The sequence below is a fragment of the Amblyomma maculatum genome, chromosome 3, assembly GCF_055883805.1.
Source record: "Amblyomma maculatum isolate TAMU_Amacu chromosome 3, ASM5588380v1, whole genome shotgun sequence".
In the NCBI taxonomy this organism is placed as follows: domain Eukaryota; kingdom Metazoa; phylum Arthropoda; class Arachnida; order Ixodida; family Ixodidae; genus Amblyomma; species Amblyomma maculatum.
In genome coordinates, this window is record NC_139346.1 from 155,318,533 (window position 1) to 155,340,059 (window position 21,527).

The 21,527-nt window shown below is 44.9% G+C and overlaps 1 protein-coding gene across 1 annotated transcript in view; it reads left to right on the forward strand.

The window, feature by feature from the left end:
- The window catches only part of LOC146196540 (uncharacterized), a 169,010-nt gene that overhangs the window by 128,480 nt on the left and 19,003 nt on the right, over positions 1-21,527 (forward strand). The gene's annotated exons all lie outside the window — the stretch shown is intronic.

Genomic DNA, 21,527 nt, shown 5'->3' on the forward strand with positions numbered 1-21,527 from the left:
TGCAAATGAGTTGATTGTGAGACCCTCTCCATCCGCGCTCTAGCCCCTTTCGATGTACTGCGCCATGTAGATGCTGCCAAGTCAGTTAGAAAGGAAAACTATGATAAGCTGGCGTTATCCTGTATCGTTATATTACAGCGTTCTGTTGACAAGCGAGATGCATACACTGAAACCGGAGCTTTTAAAAGGTTGGTTTGGTTGGTTTGTGGGGTTTAACGTCCCAAAGCAACTCAGGCGATGAGAGACGCCGTAGTGGAGGACTCCGGAAATTTCGACCACCTGGGGTTCTTTAACGTGCACTGACATCGCACAGCACACGGGCGCCTTGCTTTTCGCCTCCATCGAAAAGTGGCCGCCGAGGCCGGGATTCGATCCCGCGTCCTTGGGAACAGTAGTCGAGCGCCGTAACCACTGCACCACCCCGGCGGGGTGCTTTTAAAAGGCTTAAAATATCACTAAATGTTACACAGGTGTCACTTCCATCCGCACTTTTCGCAAACAGACTGTGACGCCTCTGACAATTTCAACGCGAATCTGTAAGGAAATGCCTTATCATCACTAACTTCCTGACAGTGATCACGGAATCTTTATTGGTCTTGACGTCGCAAGTTTAAATTTGGTATCTAGGGGGAAAAATACAGGTTTTATTTAAATCCCATTATATCAGCAATAAATGCGTATGAAACTGCCTAACAAGCACCTGAAGGGGCATAGACTTTTATTAGTAGACTTTTATTAGTCTTTTATAGACTTTTATTAGTAACACGTATTGGACTAAGTTATCTCAGGTTCCTAGGATGCTCCGTTCCAGCGCCGCAACGAAAAATGGCAAAGAACAATAGTTGCCCTTTTTACGCGCTGAAGCCTGGCCGCATGCTGCCCTGAAGCGAGCTTGTCACCAAAGCTTTTGTTCTTCGTAATTAAAGCATTGCGACGTAGTGCATATTTGAAAACATTTTTTTATTATTATTTACGTATTTCCGCTCTTACGCGAGCTTGTAGGCAACGACGGGACTTTTTGCAGGCACCTCCAATATACGTGACGCTCGAACAAAAGGTGCGAATGACTGTGAATGTTTCTGAGAACGCGTCCAACGTGATAAAATATAACAACAGCGGGAAATAAAGAAAGGCATTGCTTGTATCGACGTGACGTCATTCTGCATTGCTTTTCTAGCGTATCCAGTTAGCTGGGACTTGTAGCTGTGGGAAACAATGTACTTCGATACACCCACACATTTGAACTGACCAGTGCGACAGGTTCTTCCTTCGGGCAGTATAGAAAGGATATCACGTCACTGCGTTTGCCGAACGACTTTGTGACTTCGTGGGTATAGCGTGCGTTTTGCTTATTGGAAGACTGTGCGTTTTGCAGATAAAATACTAGATACTCGAACCGGGCATCATTTTATGCTTGCAAACGGGGTTTCGTGTTTATTTGTAATAAACGCAAGGGACACGCACTTTGAGCAGATCAATCTTTGCAAAACGTTACGTGTAAGTAACGTTTTTCAAATATTGCTCTAAGTGCGCGTCCCATGCGTTTATTACAGGTGGGCACTTAAGACTTACGTGCTGTGAAGGTGAAAGCATAGATATCTTATCGTTATTTTCGTTCTCTTTTTCTCGTTCTTTTCTTAGGCATCACTGACCATCACAACTACTGACTGCATCCCGCATTCACCTTTCAACCTTTAATCCCACCTTTAATCAGCTAGAACTAACGATCCAATTCGTGGCCTATGAGTAACGTGCCTGCCCCACAATCTGAAAGCCTGGTTAGATTTCTACGTACCCTAACCAAATTAGCCAAATTTTCGCAGCTCATTTACTCTCCATTCTTAACCGGAAGCTTCCAGTAAAATTTGGCGTCCTAATATTTTGGCCTGTTTTTCTATATCTATGGTTTAGATATAATGCTAACTATCTTGGGCACTGCTGATCGCGTCAAGAGATCAGGTGGCATTTCTCTGGAGACCCAACACCGGACTTCGTTGCTGATAAGCCATATAGGCATTTCGCTTTTAAGAAACTTGGCATCCTTCAAAGTATTGTAGGGCTGTAATGAGCGTTCTGTAAGGGGTAAGTGCACCTATTTAATCCTTAAGAAGTGTTGCCGTGCTAGCAAAGAACTTGTCAGTGTGGTGTATTAAACACACCATGTCAATATGGTATCGTCATGGAAGAATGTTAGCGTGGCATAATATGGCACTACCATTTTAGACAGTCGCGAACACACCTTCGCAGTGTGTGGCGTCGTTTCTGTGGTCGGCCCTGTCCTCCCATGGCGGTCGGTTGGTTACTTGTCGCAGGAGCTCCGATCTGTAAACGACAATAGCGACCTCTTAGTGAGTACAGTGCTACTGGTGGCCCTCACGCAAACAATCTTGAGAGACTCTCATATGTCATTACAGTAATGATAAAATCGGTCATTTCCGTTGAAATCAGTGGCAAAAAGATCGAGAATCGAGAACCAGAATGACGCCGCGTGACTTTCCACATCAGCGATGTTCTATCTCCCTTAGCTACATGGCTTTACCATAATTGGCGGCAAGGCGCCTCGAGCTGGAAATGTCTTTTAGCGCAGAGCCAGAATCAAGTGGGCACGCAAGCCGAAGAGGAGATTCGTGAAATGCTGAGATCGCTAATAGATACAACTTTTTATTTATTTTCCACAATTTTTAAACCAAACAGGAAAGGATTCAAATATGCGCAGATGCAGAAAAACAGAGAGAGTGAGAACGAAAAGAGGGAAACGCAAGACCGTAGAGGTTTTCATTTGTACAGCGAGTCGCTTTCGATCGGGAAACTTTGCTCAGCTTAATGCACACACCTACCTTCTCCATCGCCGCACGGAGCGAACACAGAAGCAAATGAGAAAGTATGACGATTTGACTTGGAAGGCGGAGTCTGCGAGCAGCTACCTTGTCGACAGCAGATTTTGGTTTTCTTTACGTCTATTTTCTTTTTCACAGTGTATAGCCGGTGTGCTTCGCTGTTTCCGAGTTCTATGCTGCTGCTTCCTCCTTCTCTCTCTTCTTCTCTCGCCTCTTCTGTCGGGTACACACACACGCAGAGGGAGAGCAGCGGTGTATCATCATTCTGGGCGAAGCAGCTGCGCCTACAGCTGGTCCGAGCCGCAGACTCGCACACTCGCGTCGGAGCTCTGACGCCGGCACGGTGCGCCGGTATTACCACCGCGCCGAGTACGACGGCAGTCGGTGTGGGCGTCGGGAGCAACAGCTCGCTGACGCCGATAAGGCAGGCGCGTCGCCGACTGCGCGCGAGTAGGCAGTCGACTTTTCGACCTCGGGCCCCTTCTCCTATCCTCCGCGTCCGGTCTTCCAACGTGCGTCAGCTGAGAACGACAGTGACGGACGCTGCCGATGCATTCGCCTTCAAGCGCCGTTCTCTTAGGCGTCCTGGATTATTGTACGGCTGACTAACTTTTTGGACTGCCACGACTCTCCTATGCGACCAGTGTGGCCCCCGGGCAAGTCAGTGAAGAAACGGCATTCTATTCTAGCCGAAAGAACTGGATAATCAAGGACCACCACAGGGATATCAGTGGAGGCCTCCGTCTCGCGAAGCTTCGTATCAGAAAGTCGACTGAATTTTCGCATTTCTAAACGGAAGTGTGGTGAACACTGAAGAAAGTGAATGGATGTCAGCAGAAACGTCTGTGGTTGGCGAGGATGAGGGGTTCTGCGTGGTCTGTGGTCTATTGAGCAAGTGACGAGCCCAGTGAAGTGCCTCTAGCGTCCGAGTGACTTTTCATGTCCACTGTAGAGGAGTGCTATTGTTTGCTGGAGCCTTGGTGACAGAGGTGGCAGTAAGGTAACACTTTCTTTATTGAGCGCGCAACAATTGTGATTGTAATTCTTGTGATTATCGTCATCTTAAATAATTACAACGATGATCCTTTGGCCACTTGCTTTAACTGCCACTTCATGAATCATGCCGTAGTGTGTCTTCTGTACTCTACGCGCCCTCACGTTGCTCTCCGCCTGAGAAGTGGGCTTTCGTTTGCCCTAACTTTCCACATGACTGATCTGACTTTGAATGGTGAGCGTGAAACGGAGGAATTAAAAAGCCAGACTCTCTTTAGGGTCAGGTTCAAATAACATCTCTTCTCTTCCGCATGGGCATGCGGCGTTCTGCAGGGTATCGGCGACTTCCAGGGCTAGCAACCTTCGTGTTAATTAAAAAAAATACTAATCCCAGATTCGTTCAAGCTATGTGCGAACACGTTTACCTGGACAGGTGCATGTAACGCCGTGAGGCAGTGTCTGATCGGATGTCTGAAAATGGTGATTGCTTATAGCTCGCGCAAGATGCCGGATCGCGTTTAGGGAGGCTCTTGTGCGGAGTTCTAATGCGGGATAGTTAAATCATGGAAACAATGAACCCTTTAAAAAAAAAGACCTCACGAACGGGCGCACCTCTGCGTCTTGTCCGTATCGTGCATATTCGAACACAGATATGTCGTATTGGTTTCTCTTTGCATTTCATGTCTGGTGACATTCCCTAATATTTGAAAACCTTTTCGCGAAGGGCATCCTGAGCATAGTCCTAACAGACGGCTCGGCCTAGCTACGACTAGTAGTATTAGTAAGGTCACTATTCAAGCATGCAAGTTGAGCTCAGCAGTCGACAGGCCAACCAGTTGTGTCAGCTTTGTGTGCACAACAGGCATTTTTCCTTTCATATTTATATGCAACAAGCAGGCTTCTCTAATTCAAGCTGATAGCAGCTGGTCAAATTTCGTTTTTTGTAGCATAAGCTATCGTAACATGTAACATCAGCTAGCGTCACTTTTATAAACACGTGTAAAAAGCTCGAGAGTTCGTTACAGTCCATTCGATTCAGTGCCGTAAAGTCTTGAGATATATATTCACGCAATCAGAGGGCATATTTTTTTCTCGTGCGTCAGTCGCCTGCTTTTCGCATATATTTAAAGCCATTTTCAGGCTTGAGCAACTATTCATTATACTTGTTCTCCTGTGTGCGACAGAACGCATGAGAGCTGAAGCCGCCATGTTGCGTAGCTTCAATTGTTTTCGTGGAGAACCGAGGTGGCATAACAGCACCCTTCACACACGCAGGAGTTCTTGACCATGTGCGCTCGGGCTGATATTTAATTGCTAGTGACTTATGGCGTTTTCCTTTCATTAGATCACTCTCTCTCTCTCTCTCTCTCTCTCTCTCTCTCTCTCTATCTCTCTCTCTCTCTCTCTCGTGTTTCGTTTTCCTTTTAAAACAATAGTGCGCATGCACCCATCACCCGTAGCGGAGAAGTCACGAAACTTTCTTGCAGGAAGAGAGCCGCTTGTCTCAACTCAGATCAAGAAACGGATCCACAGCTAACGTTTACAGATGCTATGACCTGTGTGCCAGTGAAACATTATTGCTGGTTCTGTGCAAAGCTACTGTAATTACAAAGACAAGTTTAAAATGACCCTTGGCGTGTATTCTTCGCAGCACAGGCATAATAAACCCAAAAGAGTGCCATGAACGCACTTTATAATCTTGATAGTTTACTCCATAATTTAATGTGGAGGCTTCTTCAGTGCTTCCCTGCTGACTTCCTGCGGAAAGGTATTCTACTTGAGCGGTAGTTTCTTGCCTACGAATAAGTATTTAATCAAAGCATATCCAACTGCATTTTGATATTCTTTGATTCCAGGGCGTGTTAGCAACGCGCCGACTTAGCACCGTGCAGTAAGACGCCGCGCCCACCTCTTGACTTCTTTCGGCGTAATTGCGGCCCGTATATACTGTCGGGGACCTACCTCCATCGCTCACGTCAGAGATAGGGCTGGTCGTTTAAAGCGTGCGAGATCACATATGCAGATCCCACAGGAAACGACGATGACACAAGCACGATTATGGCTGTTTGCTCAAAAAATGAGGGCAATAGGCGCACAACAACACGGCGCAACGCCAAGGAAACGAGCCGTAAGTTTTTAGGCGCCGTTTGGCACCGTGGTATATGTCACGTGTCACGTGACATATACCAAAAGCGGCCGACAAGGCCGGGATTCGATCCCGCATCCTTGGGAACAGTAGTCGAACGCCGTAACCACTGCACCACCGAGGCGGGGTACTTTAAGTAAAATAAGATACAAGCTCACACTTCTTTGCCTTAACGATCATTTTTCATTGCTTACATAAACACACAAACATTTTATAGCTACCATCGTAGTAAACAACCTTCATGGGGATTTCGCGTTACCCATTTCACTGTTTCCATCTTCACGATTTGAAATGGTCGGCACGTTTGTGAATCGCTCTTCGCTGAGGCCTCGCACGATTCCTTCCGCGTGTTATTTCAGGTCGTTTCCCATCGCACATTCTCTTTTTCGTGGTTACAATGCCTCTGCAATTTTATTTTATTTACCTTAAGTACGAGACATGTAAAAACGAGCTCATCGCATAGATAGATTCATTCCTTAACGTCATCACACGTCCGCACCATCACCAAAAGGCATGTGGGATGTTGGTAGCGTTGTACGATTTCTTGTAGCAAATTTTTGAGGAAATATATATTTATTCCGCTTCTCCATTAGCTGATCAAAGAAGACGTCAAGCGTATCACTTCGAGCAACATAATCAGGCTTATGACTTTTGATTCCGCGTGCAATAACAACTTAGAAGGCGCCGTTCCCTGCAGCATGACCGAAACGATGGCATCTCTACGTCGTGAGGCTCTTGCAGCGACAGCTGCATCAGCAACCGGATTCTCGAACGCACGTGGAGTGAGCCGTGAAACGACTGCGACCGTGTCAAAAGCCTGCAACTTGGTCGTTCACTCCCTCACCTATCTTTCCATTGTTTCTCGCCAGCCTCTTCTCTCTCCCCCCCCCCCTTCTTTTCTTTCTTTATTTTTCTTATCCGTTCAAACTTTTGTCTTAATTCCGCTCGGCACACACATGTGCGGAGGCTATCTCGTCCCTTTCAATTGGCCAGACACAGCTCTTAGCTGCCCATCAGTTCCTGGTTTCTCCTGCTGCTCGCCTTTTTTTATCTACGTCAATAATTTGACTCATCTAGATAAGGCCTCGACTAAATTGGATCTCGGGATGAGAAACGCACGGTCGAGAAGCAAGGAACAGATGTAGACACTTGGTCTTTTGCCGCTCAGTTTGTATATGGTCGCGGTGTCAAAGACCTCGGGACGCTACGCGAAAGCTTGTTACGCGCCGCTTTGATTACGTAGAAGGGAGCGTCCGCATGTGCGCTCACAGAGGCTGACCAGATGCGATGACAGACGCGCACCTGTCACGAGAAAATGCAGGTCGATCCTCTCTCCTTCACAGGCGAACGTGTCTGATTCAGTTTCTGGAAGCAGGTGCTCCGCACAGGCCGGTGCTGCGTCTACGAACGATCTCGCTCTTTTTTTCTTTTTTTTTTCCGCCTGTGGAAAGTTTTTCGTGACCTGGCATTTGCGTGTCTGCTTCGCCGCTGTTTGTTACGGAGTCCTGGCGGTTGCGGATGACCTTTTTACTGCAAGAGTGAAGTGAGGGATGATTTTATATCTGTACAGCCATAATGTCAGAGTGAATATCAAGAAGAGGAAAGCGTAGCCAAAGACAGTCGACAATACGACAGGCCACTTGTGATAAGAAGGCGGTGGACGACGAAAAATAACCTTAATTTTTATTTTAATTACACGTTATGTGACCTTTCTTAAAACGTATGAGCAGGGTGAACATAGCAGGCAGAATAAATGCAGGGCACTTGCGATCCGTGGGTGTGTGTGTGAGTGGGGGGGGGGGGGGGGGGGGGGGGGGGGGCGTTGCACACGCCTGCATATAAGAGTGTTTTCTAGCATCCAGTCAGTCTTGCATAGCAGTGGTATCAGTCTTATCATATTCATAGCCGCGCGCGCGCGCGCGTGTGTGTGTGTGTGTGTGTGTGTGTGTGTGTGTGTGTGTGTGTGTGTGTGTGTGTGTGTGTGTGTGTGTGTGTGTGTGTGTGTGTGTGTGTGTGTGTGTGTGTGTGTGTGTGTGTGTGTGTGTGTGTGTGTGTGTGTGTGTGTGTGTGTGTGTGTGTGTGTGTGTGTGTGTGTGTGTGTGTGTGTGTGTGTGTGTGTGTGTGTGTGTGTGTGTGTGTGTGTGTGTGTGTGTGTGTGTGTGTGTGTGTGTGTGTGTGTGTGTGTGTGTGTGTGTGTGTGTGTGTGTGTGTGTGTGTGTGTGTGTGTGTGTGTGTGTGTGTGTGTGTGTGTGTGTGTGTGTGTGTGTGTGTGTGTGTGTGTGTGTGTGTGTGTGTGTGTGTGTGTGTGTGTGTGTGTGTGTGTGTGTGTGTGTGTGTGTGTGTTATCAGTCTCATCATATTCATAGCGTGTGTGTTCTCAATGGCCTGCGCTGTGTTATCCAGGTGGCGACTCAGCCGTTGCTATCATTGCTTTCCCTTGGAAAATGTCGAAAGATCTGGCAGTGATTTGGAGCCCACTGAGCGAAAGTGAGGAAACCGAAACAACAGCTTTCATCACGTCTAGTTGCAAAGAGTGCTACTTATAACATGTGGCCTGTTTGCCGTCTAGGCCAGAGCATGAACTCACACGCGATCGGCACTCTAAACGGTCGCAAAAAGAAAAACCTGATACAGTGCCTGAGCCATACATACAAAGGCCTGCTAAATGCCAATTAACGAAAGTTGGAAACAAATATGCAACAAAGATGGTATTGACGATATCATTGTTTCTTGTGGAAGAAAACATTGGCGCTACTTTTTTAGGAGGCATCGATCGCAATATCTGACATAACTTATAACTTGAATTCACTATTTGGACAACTTTTTATCCCTGCTCTCATGAACATTGTGTATTATCGGCAAGATCGTTATAGTAATCTAGCTGGTTTGAGGGTAAAAATCTGAGAATAAAGCTATCTCTGGTACTTTTGCTAGTTTCACCTGCCTACCCGCCCATAAAGAGCTGGAAGGGGAGTCATTTAAATTTGTATCATTTTTTTTTTTTTCTTTTCTGCTCTCGGCCCACTCGTTTAGATCAAATGTTTGGAAGCACAAAACCTATAAACCTGCGTCGCCCTGCTGTTTTACACTGTTGCAAAAGTCAACGTTGAGCGATTTAAACCACGCTTTAATTATAGTCATGAAAACTATAGAGGGTATAGATAAGGAAAAGGTATATACGATGCTTCAATGGTACGATTTTTCGGGTCAGATTTTTTACTATAGAAAAAAAGGGGGCAAAGTATGTTCTTGCGTTTTGTATAATAAAGTTTTAGTCCTAGGCGACAAATGAGCCCTGCGATAATATATCACACATTAATTTTCTATATTACTGTCTACCAAAGTTTTCTCTGCGTGAAGTAGACAACAGGTTATCTCTGGTGGCCCAGCATCTCAGGCAAGAGTGGAACGACCTTGGGTTGGGCGGTTGGTACGAAGGCCCAAAATGATTAACATAAGCGAAAATGTAGCGTAAAGTGTTCATGACAGGTGGCATATTGTCACCCCGTTGTATATTAATAATACGTTAATGCGCAGGCTGTGTCGTCTTTAATTTTTGTTTACATCTTCTCTCACAACTGCTTCAGATGTGTCTTATTAACTTTTTATTAACCTCTATCAACTTTACACTCAGTCTTATATAGTCTCAGATGCTCTTCACTCAGTCATGACACAGCTGGCGCTTTTTAGTTCTAGTTTTACACACGTGATTCTTAATGCTGTGGGTCTCATTTGAAATCTTCGTTCTCTTAAAGTGCACAAATGAGCCGTCCCTAGAGAAAGGCTTAACATCGCCTTTAGCCGGTGTGAACCAGTGTGCTCCGGTGTAATCCGTTGTGTACCACAGGGATCCTTCGCTGATGCCTTCGCAATATAGTCTTTCGAGAACAACCTCGAACATACATCACGTCTTGTTCGTTTGTTTCCACTCAGTATTTTGTTTTTCCTCGCACTGAATTTAGCCGGTTTCTCCACCGCTTGATCACTGACAGGAAAAAAAAAAAAGAGAAAAAAACTGCGGTGTTTGTATTCAGGAGCGATTAATCTTATCCAAGAACAAGTTTTCATGACCTATTCGCCTTGTCGTCGGACTGGTACTCCTTGTGTAACTGGCAGCCCTTAAGCAGAATCTTATCCTTGGTTTTATCATTTCTCCGTTTTGTTCATTTCCCAATTTTCTAGTGATGTGTGCTATAGTCACATCTTAAGAAAGGCCAATGGTTTTTACTCGCAGAAAGAAGCCTGAATGCTAATCAGAATCAGCCAAGGTTCAAGCTACTTGCCAAAGCCAGATGCTTTCATTTTAATAGACGCACACCTACACATCATATTTGCACACTTGCTTCAAAGTCTGAAGTGGCGTCTCTAACTTGAAAGTAACGCTTTAAAATTTTCACATTTAAACTTTTCCGCCTCACCGACGGTATACAGTTCTGAGCCTGCATTTGAATTGGCCTTTTGCGCCATAAATATGTGCCCTGTGTATATCATCGCGCGTAGCCCCTTCGTGTCAAACGTATTATGCTTGAGGAAGGAAAGAAAAACTGTAACACTTTTCCTGCAGCTCTAATAACTGATTCACTTGGGTCAGCCCTCGCGTCATCGCAAGCGGTAACTCGGACAAGGAATTTCATCGCGTAGGCATCATCACGAACTCGAACGGGTTCGCACTATGATTGCTTCCGCGATGGCTATTGTCGGATATGCTGCATAACACTGCTTGAAACGTTTATATATATATATATATATATATATATATATATATATATATATATATATATATATATATATATATATATATATATATATATATATATATAACACGCGTGACAGCTGCTGAGGCTATAACGGGGTACAATAGCCGGGCGATCCGAAAATTACGGCGCTATGTGTCTCATCAAGTCATTCCAGCCTCTGTCATTATAGGCATCGGCCTCTGACCCTTGAGGGTCACCCTCGCCATCAGCAGGCGATGGCCGTGCCCGCATTTCGCGTAAGCAGGGGGTACCATCTTTGGGCATCTGCTTGTTGGGAGAGTTCAGAGCTCAGGGTCGTGTACGCGACGACATCGGAAAAGTGTAGCCAACTGCTGTTATTCTTTTCATTATTTATGTCCGTGTCTGAGCCTGCCATCTCAACTTTAATTCACGCTGAGGCCTGTATGTGTAACCAGATCACTCACCTCCCATTAATCACCTCGATAATTAACACCAGAGTCATGCCCGCGTGTAAATCCTGAAATAACTACCTTGAGGCGAATGCCTTATCACAAGAATGGTGTTCGATTTTTCTTGTTTTTGACTCAAAGCAGTTAAGATCAGGCCGCAATACATTACACCCGTCTTTCGACATCACTTGTCGCCTTCGTGAAAGGTCAAAAAGAAAAAAAAAAAGAGGAAAAGAGCTCTTAACACAAAGCGACATCTGCTTCGTTTAACAATAGGTTCTATCGAACTCGATTAACCTAACAAAACTTTTACAGGCGTCACTGACATCCTGTTAGCTCGCCGTTACTGGAGCGGAATCTTGGTGGCAGTGTCATTGCCTCATTCTTCATTTTATGCACTGCTAAAAGAGCTGTTTTATCAGAGGTATGGCATGCAGCCAAGAATAGACATTCGCGCCTTTACTAAGAGTGCTAGATAGATGCTTGATGTACCGCTAAAGTTCAAACAATGCTTCCCGTTGCTTCGCTGAAGCCGCCTTGCGCAAACTTTTGCCAGCTGCTAGACATTAAACATCATTGTGTCCTAGATGTGTACCGAATTAGGCGTACACCACAAATATTTCTTTTCTTGGGTTGCTAGTTCAGGCCTGAGAGGGCTGGCTCCGATGGCAGTTGTTAATCGACCGCGAATGTTCAAGGCTAATTAAAATAATCACGCTTTGGTTTTTGCCTATGCTACGAGATCTTTTTGTTTTCTGATCCCAAATAAAAAAATAGACTTAAAGTAAGCGGGCGACTTCCTGCCTCAGTTGTGACAAGCTGCTGACCATAAAGAGCAAGAGCTTGACTTTAGTATTTTTTTCTTTAAGGTATCGCAATATAAGAGCCGGACGTTACAAGCGATATTCAGCATGAATCCACACCCTGGAACAGAACTGCTTAGTCTGCAACAAACAGGCACAGCCTTGCGAAACCTGAAACCGCCGATCGCAGCACCTTCCATGAAAGACGTTGCACGAGCAGCGGAAAAATATACATCGCACATACTTTTTACCGTAACATATGGAACCTACTTGCGAGCATGAATTGCAAAGAAACGCGAGAGTTTCGGGCAGCTCGCTCGTCTTCGTATACGACAGGTCCTAATCGGCCCCGTTTAAAACACATTTTGGGCATCACTCTTTCAACTTCTCAGTTACACTATATAGTGTGCAGGCGTACACATTCTCTTTTTCTTTTCTTCTGTTACAACCTTACAAATGGAAATAGTAGTGCAGATGCAGGTTCTGCCTTACGAATTTGATTCAATGTATCATCTCTTCTAATCATTGCTTAAACATTTTTAAATGCTCTCGGTTAACTTCCGGTCATCACACGATATACACTCTATGTCCATGTAGTTTAGAAAGCGATCCACCTCGGACTAGTTTTCCGCTTCAATTTCGACTTCATGTTCGGCGTCAACTTCACCACGATTTCGGATTGATGTGCGCCTCAGTTTACCAAGAATGGGGACTAAACGTATTTTATACATAATAACTAATTTCCCCCTGGTCAAACCTTTTGAAAAAAAAAATTAGAAAAAGAAACTAGCAAGGCCGCACAGAGCGTGCCAGACGATACCCACAAACTATAACTCTACTCACGCCTACACTGTGTGAGAGGCGACATACCAAGGCTGCGCGCTTCACGAAGGCCCTCTCCTGCGCACGCTTTGAGAGCGAGGGAGCCTTGGCGCGTCAACGTCCGCGTGGCACGCGTTGTGAAGAGCCGGCTGCATTGTTTCCTAACGGGGTAGGCAAATACAGACAGCTACCTGTTACTCGCGTCGCGCCCGGGCGGCTCGGGTCGCTGTTCTCGCGTTAGTCGCCGCGACAGGGAAGTCGCGTCGGGTAGCTCCACACATCAGATCATTCAACTGCCTGCCAGAAGCTTTCGACCCACCTCGCGTATCACTCGAAGGCGCCTTATATCGAGGAGACGTGGGCTCGAAATGTGCACTGAGCAACCTTTATCCGACAATGCATGACTGTCACACGTCGCCTTTGTTTGTACCTTGTTAACGGAGAGGTGGACTCGTGTTAGCAGTCATTGTTCTGGACCGTCTGTTGTATAAGATGTATGGACATAGTGAGAGCTATTGCGGCCCTCAGAGAGACGAGGCAGGCATGCAGCATCGTGTTATGACAAGTGAGGTAGGTCATTGAATAGAGGTCGTGCAAATGTTGCTCCTCGAATCTTTCTCGGAAGGACAGTTACTCGAGCTTGAAGGTGAGAAAACTTGATCGTAGTATTGAAAAGTTGTTTGAAAACGTTTTACATGGGGCTCCACTTTAAGTGCTTTTGGGGTGTCTCGAAACACCTATACCTCTTTTAGCCGTGTTTCCGTATACAGTCGTTCTGCGTTGCTGAGTGACCATTGTAATGTCTGTTTCATCATCATCATCAGCCTGATTATACCCACTGCAGGGCGAAGGCCTCTCCCATATTTCTCCACTTAACCCGGTTCTGTGCTAACTGCATCCACTTGACCCCTGCGAACTTCTTAATCTCATCCGCCCACCTAACTTTCTGCTGCCCCCTGCTACGTCTGTTTATGTACCGGTAAAAAACAGAGCAAAGATAGGTTATTCGAACGCGCTTTAAAAGAAATCCATGCGCTAAAAAAAAAAAGACATCATTTATAGAAATAAATCATATGCTGAACGCAGGTGCACTGTGTTCAATCATGTGAATGTGCTTAATATGTGCCGCAATTTTTTACGACGGAAGAAGGCGATCTCACGTTGTTCGTACTGTGATGGAAGAATTTTTTTTTTCTTTTGGCTTTCGGCTACAGTAACATAAACTCCACATAAGACCTGTACGTAATGGGTTACAGCAAGTTGATTAGTTGTAATAAATTACACTTTCTTAGGAATTTCGAATTGTTATTCAATGATTACTTTTAAGGTTTACATTATGATTGATCCAATTATTTTATTCGGCAATTGATTACTGATAATCCGCTTCATTTTTTTTTTTTTTAAACAAGTTGTAACCAGTGGTACAACCATGAGAACACAAATTAGGTGGTTATATAGCATTGGTGTAGGACGGAATCTCTTTTGCATTAGAGCGAAGTTCAATCTGTGGGAAGCCCTCGAGATCAGGTGTGTCCGGAACACCGTGTTTTACATCACTAATAGTACAGACTATATACTACATACTATATACTACATAGTACATAGTGTCACTCAAGAGGAAAATGTACAACAGTTGCATCTTACCTGTACTCACCTATGGAGCTGAAACGTGGAAGCTAACAAAGGGTTCTACTTATGTTGAGGACATCGCAGAGGGCTATGGAAAGAAAAATGTTAGGGATGACGTTGAGAGATAGGAAACGTGCAGAGTAGGTCAGAGAAATAACTCGAGTCACTGACATTCCGATGGAAATCAAGAAGGAGAAATGGACATGGGCAGGACATGTAGCGCGAAGAAAGGATAACCGATGGTCGCTTAGGGTAACAAATTGGATTCCAAGGGAAGGAAAGCGTAGCAGGGGGCGGCAGAAAGTTAGGGAGGCGGATGAGGTCAAGAAGTTCGCAGGGGTTAAGCGGATGCTGATCGCACAGGACCGGGTTAATTGGAGGAATATGGAAAAGGCCTTCGCCCTGCAGTGGGTATAGTCAGGCTGATGATGATGATGATGATGATGATGATGATGATGATGATGATGATATATTATAGTATAGTATAGTACAGTATAGTACAGTATAGTTTATAGTATATAGTATATAGTATGGTATAGTATAGTATAGTATAGTATAGTATAGTATAGTATAGTATAGTATAGTATAGTATAGTATAGTATAGTATAGTATAGTATAGTATAGTATAGTATAGTATAGTATAGTATAGTATAGTATAGTAGAGATTAGCTAGCCGCGTCAGGTATTTCTTGTGCTTGCATATTTGTGCTGCGCTAAGATATTATTGGTGAAAATACCATAATGGCAGTCTATTGATACTTTAATTCTTTAGATATTTTTCATAGGCTGTGATTTATCGCTCATATCTGTTTAATTTCAGATGACGTAACTGTAATCGGTTAATTATTTTCTGTAGCGTGCACAGTACTGATTCACATGGAAGAGCACGAGACGTTGCGGTAAAATTAATCACAGTGTGCGGAGTTGGCATTCGTCACTCAAGTTATCGCACGTGACATTTATGAACGAGTGCAATTGTTCCAGATAAAGGCTCAGTCGCACGAGTTGAAATCATGTGTTATTTGCAGACTCCCTGCTTTACAAAATTTCTCAACGGAGATCATGCGGCCATTGGAGGCTCAATGCGGTTCTCTATGACAAGTGGCGAGGAACAGTAAACCGCCTAATATTGTTTACAGACTTGAACGCAAATGAAATTTCTAGCAGAAGCGGTTAAATGTAATGATTTTCAGTAATATCAATCTTCTCTTTTTCGGTAGCTTACACAAATTGATTATCTTTTGCCTGTAAAATGCAAACCTCAGTCATGAAGCACGCGCTGTTAATGTTTAAGATATCTGATCTATTTCACCACTCGGGATTCTTTAACGCATACTATAACTTCAGTACACTCGAAGTTTTGTATTTCGACTCCAGTAAGGCCAACAGCTATGAAACAATGTTTCCGACAAAACACTGACTCCGACTCAGAGGTGTAAATGGCAGGCGGAATCTCATATTTTAAAATATCGTCCACAGTCCGAAATATCGGGAGCCTTTTATTGCACTCGGTGTTGACGCAAAGTGAGCTTCAGTCCGGATAAAGTGCAGGTTCCAATTGTCCAGACCCCACTTTGACGAATTTCCTGACACTGGCACATGGATCGGCTTCCTTATTTTTTCTTATTTTTTTCGCGAGACAAAATGCTGATAGTAATTATGATAGCGATGATAACGATGCTGGCGATTCTAACATATTTTTTCTCCCACGCCGTATTTGTAACGAGAACCTCTACCTAATACGCCACAAATTTCGCAGTTACGAATCCGTTATAGCAACCAGACGACCTTTCCCAAATGCAGACGTCGGACATTAACGACTGACGTAGTCGTCTGACCTGATTCCGCCCGACGTCGCAGCCGCATGTGCATCTAGCCGCGTTACTTAGGGAATAGCAACGCAGCCTCGTCGGTGCTGCGAAGAAAATCGCCGAAGTCGTCGTCACGATCGCGGCTGAGTCAGCGCAGCTGCCGCGTACAGCAAGGGTTGCATAAAAGGAGGCATGCGCGAACCTAAGGAACAGAGAGGGCAGGAAACAAAAAAAAGAAAGAGCAAAATAGAAGTTGCGCGGTTGGCCCGTAAGCGCCTGTTGTCGTTGTACCACGGCCACATGCGAAAAAGAATAATGCACACGCCGCATTTTCGTTCACGTTTGCGATTGTTCCATTTGTTTTATTATTTACTCGAAGTCGAATGTGGGGCTTGTTGATTGTTGCTGCGAAGAGCACTGATGACCGAATTCGAATGACCGTTGAATTCGTACCTTATATGCAAACGCTGGGAAAGATACTGGTAAGAAGAGGTCGTTTACTTTTTGTTCGTTTTTTTCTTCTTTTGAACACCTCTTTTAATGAGACGGCTTCAGTAGCGATTCATTTTACTAGCACACGCCATTCGAAAGCACAACTAGGACGACGGAGAGAACGGCTGTGTAGGCCAGATTTGGGCACCAAACAAAATTGGGAGGGGGGAGGGGGGGGGGGGGTAACGTGGCTTGAACTTAGTGATAGAGCGAAAGCTGTGAGTGTTGCAGCGAACTTTTCTGCGGACACCTGGATTTAATGTGCCGCCGTCACAACGTTCGACCGAACCTTCTGTCCTAGCAACTCGCTGTTGTCGCTTGCCTCTACAAATTACCGAGCTATCTGTCTTCTTCTTCTTCTTCTTCTCGTTCTTCTTCTACCCCGCCTGCCATTCTCCAGCTTGACCTAGAGAAAGCTTTCGACAAGGTGCCGCATGATGTCTTGTTATCAATTTTAGAGCACGCAAATGTGGGCTCAGTTATTTGCAAAGGAGTCGCAATGGCGTACAGAGCGTGCACGACGCGCCTGATAGTAAATAAGAAGGTGGGTGAGCGCATCCAAGTGCAACGCTCTGTGCGGGAAGGGGCGGGGGGGGGGGGGGGGGAGGGCGCAGTGGTTACGGCGCTACACTACTGTTCCCAAGGACGCGGAATTGAATTCCGGCGTCGACGGCAGCTTTTCGATGGAGGCGAAAAGCAAGGCGCCCGTGTGCTGTGCGATGTCAGTGCACGTTAAAAAACTCCAGGTGGTCGAAATTTCCAGTCCTCCACTACGGCGTCTCTCATACATAGCCTGAGTTGCTTTGGGACGTTAAACCCCACAAACCAACCATCTTCTTCTTCTTTTGCTTATTGTTCTTTTCTTATTCGTTTCCATGGTGCCACGCCGACGGCTCGAAGATGTGCCGTAGTGTAAAATAAAATAATAAACAGCACAGCGTGCAAGTTGTCATCTTTTTCAACCCAAGGTTGAAACTTTAGACATTTGCCCGCCTCCGCGCAGTTGCGGTGACGATAGGGCAGGCTCCTGCGTCGGAGCTCGTGTACCGGATCTGCATTGTCAGAAAACAGGGCACACAACAAATGCTCGCATCCGCGCACGGCCACGGGAAACAGCTGCGCAGCTCGCAGTGTGCATCGCAGTAGCGGTTGACGCAGTGAACAACTGAATCTACGGAAAACTGTTCGCCTGGCTTCACGCTAAGGTAGAGGGAATAAGCGGGTGGCAACTAGTGCGTTTTAAATTTCGAGAAGTTTTTTTGAAGGACAGCTTTATGCCCTCCTGTCTCTGGTGCGTTGTTATTAAATTCTGATGTTTCCTTCTGATCTAATGAAAACACACTCTTTTCCGCTTAAATAAAAATATATTCTTCAAGTCCAGGCGGGCGCTACATCGAAGCCCAGTCGGAAATACGACAGAGCTTCTGTCCGCGGTTTCTGACAGGAAACCTGTTGTAACAACAGAGCTTTCTGTAGTAACACCAGAATTATCTGGTTACAACAGAACTACAGACAACAGAAAACTACTATAGAAAAAAACTAAAAAATAAACTACAGAATCTACGTTTACGACATTACAGAATATTTTGTGGTATTTTTTACGTGGTTCCGTAGATTTTTGTTTTACTGGTATGCTGCTGGCAATATTGTAGGGATGATTTGCGGTGCTTGTACAAGCTGTTCTGCCTTACACAATTAGTGATAAGATCTTTTTCCAAGAATTAACACAGGGAAGCCGATCGTAGGCAAAGGAAAAGCTTCTACCCATTGTAAGGCAATGGCACTCGGCGTCGTTGGGAGTCGAGCCCTGGATCTCCTTCAGTGAAGGTGTATGTTAAATCACTTGGCCACAGCTGCACTTGTATTATAGTTGTTTAGGAGCCGCAGGTCTAGGGCCCTCTTCTCCTAGACTTTGCCATAAGCTATATGGATCTCCTTGCTCAAAACCAGAAGAAAGCTCGAACAAGCAGCCATCTTGCGAGGCTCCTCAGAGTGCCCCTTGAGCTCAAGAATCGTTAAAATATATATAGAAAACGGCTTTGCCCTAATGGCAGTCACTATAATAATTATGAGCTGCTTCAAAAACGTGTAGAAAACAACCATGCAATCTCTGATCAGGATATTAAGAAGTGATGTTGAACGAGGTTTCTATCTTAGAGCTGTCATGTGGCAGTGTCGAAACATTGTCGCCAAGAAGTTGACATTCTTCTTGTCTCTTTTTTTATGTTGCAACTTTCTTAAGAATTGCATATTGAAGTTCTGACAGGTTTCTGCATGTGTTTGTATATGAAGTCCTTACTGAATTTTTAGAAATAGTTCTTTTTTTCGACTAGGGGCTATATCCATCCTGACAATCCTTGCATTTCGGTTTTGACATTGACAATTTCCTCAATACCGTCGAGACAAGCATCGTCATTTTTTATGTTAACTTTAGCACAACCTTACTGAAAAAATTATATGAGGCAATAACCTCACATTTTCTCACACGATCTCACTCAATTCGCATAAGCAATCACATACAAGTCGCATATAATTGCATAAGATCTCATAGTTTCTTGTACATTATGATAAAATATGCGAAATATTTTATGATATTGATGTCCACCGTATGAGAGTCTATGCGAGTTGGTAAGATTTTGTGAGGTTATTGCCCCGTAGAACTTTTGGTTTTTCAGTAGGGAATGTAACCCGTCTACCTCCTCATATTATTTTCATGCGAAGAACCGTGTAGTTTCCTGAAATTATATATTTGTAGCCTTTCTGCACATATGATGCCTTTTTGACAATTTTTTTTCTCTTTATGAAAAGAAAATTTTATTTTCTCTTTGTTCTATCCTCTTTCTCTTCTATCGGGGTTAAGTTGGTGGATCAGAGATTGTGGTAGGTCACGGTGAGAGTTTCGGAAGTGTTTTAAATAAGAAACGGGCTAACTTTCCTATGCCGGAAATCACGTGTGACATGTGTTCCATGGACTTACACACGACGACTGCGCCACGATTGCACATCCGGTGTCGCGTGCTAATCAAGCAGAAAAGTTAAAACCAAGCGCCCCGACACCGTAACGTCCCGAGTCACACAGCTGTTTCCGCGATGTCCTTAGCCGACTGCGCTGTGTAGCCTTCCTGTGCGCATCGGCACGGGCCGATGTCAGGAAACGTTGGGCGCCTCCAAAACGCGTCGATGGAAACAGTGCAGCAAGGTAAACCATGCGCGGTTCTGGAGAGCGAGGGCCTCTGTAAGTATATATGCTTGCGGAAAGGCTATAGACGCTTATCTTCCGGCAGCTCATTCTCTGTATCTCTGTCTCCGCCGCAAGAGTCGAAGACGCGAAATCCACGAGCTTCTGATTTCTGCGGACCATCGTCCTTAATGTATTGAAAATATTGGTCGATGCAGCCCGCCGACGCAGATTTATGAAAAATCTCTCAAAGACACTTCAGTAATGAAGCCTTCGGTTTATCAAGAGCAAGCTTGAGGATAACGAATATGATATCAATGAAAACATTTTATGGCGCGATGTATATTGGCTTCTTTACTGCGTTTAATACGTCACTAAGTTACAAGAAAAATATCGTTTCCCGCTTGAACGGCGCAGTATGAATGATATGGCAAGGAGGTTGTTCGTTTTGTGCAAGTACACTTCGCTCTGAGTGACGCATGGAAGCACTTTCGTCATATATCAAGGCAGTCCCTACTCGAGTAGAGACCTGCCGCATTTTGTGACATTTTTCAAAGAAATGACGTGCTTATAGCAATGTACGTAAAACATATCATCCTTCAGAATAGCGTCATCGCTGCCTCTCTTAAAGATGCGATGTCGCCTATTTTCTGCGATCGTCACTCGCGAGAAACGTACTTGGAAGCCTTGCCCAAGCGCTTACAACAATGGTTTGACATCGGCTCATGTCGTGTTGCGATGAATTTTCGATTTTAAACTCTGATGCTATATATACCCCAACTCCGATATATACGACAATGAATCAGAGGCTCCGTTACCTAGTAACCTGTCCAGATATGTTCGTAGTTTGGAAAGTGGTCTATCGGAGTGTTTCCAACAAACGATGTCCTTTTTTGTGCTCCAACTCTGCTATGAGGCTGATCATTACTGTATAATGGTGTCTTGCATGAAAAACGTCTGCAGGGTCTTCTTTTAGGCTACCACTCAGTGTCTTATAACTCGGTGTGCACGCTTATACCTTACATAAGTCACGTGCTTTGGCAAATATCTGATTCGCCCACTAGCAGAAAGCACTTAATTGCGCTGTGCAACAAATTACAACAGCATCTGTGCGCTTAAACACTGGTGTAATTGTGTAGCTGAGGACCTTAACGATTTTCTCTCGCAGCACGCTGACTAGGCACGCAGCCAGGATTTATTTTTCCGGTGAGGCCCAGAGTACCTTCTTGTACTTATCAAAGGACAGGGGTTTGGGGGTACATTCTCAACAAGGGCACTGCCAAAAGAACAAGAAGGAAGGGTAGTTCAGAGGGGGAGGGGGGGGAGGGGATTCTTGGACACAAGCCTGGGCGAAGTGACGCGTGTGTGATAATGAAAAAGTAAACAAAAAGAAGCGAAAGGGCTTCAAATTGTTAAGCGCGGCACCGTAAGGCCTAGTAAAGTCTGCTGAATTGTATGTAAAGGAGGTTTCGGTGCGTGTTTCATAAAAATTATAGGCTGATAAACGATCACAAGTGATGCCATAGATTGGATCACTTTGACCGATATGGGGCTTTCGGGAACGTGACGTTCACATTATTTTCATGTCCTCGTATAATGTCTAAGATTTTGATATTTACGTTCCCTTGGCTTCGCTTGTATGCCTAAAG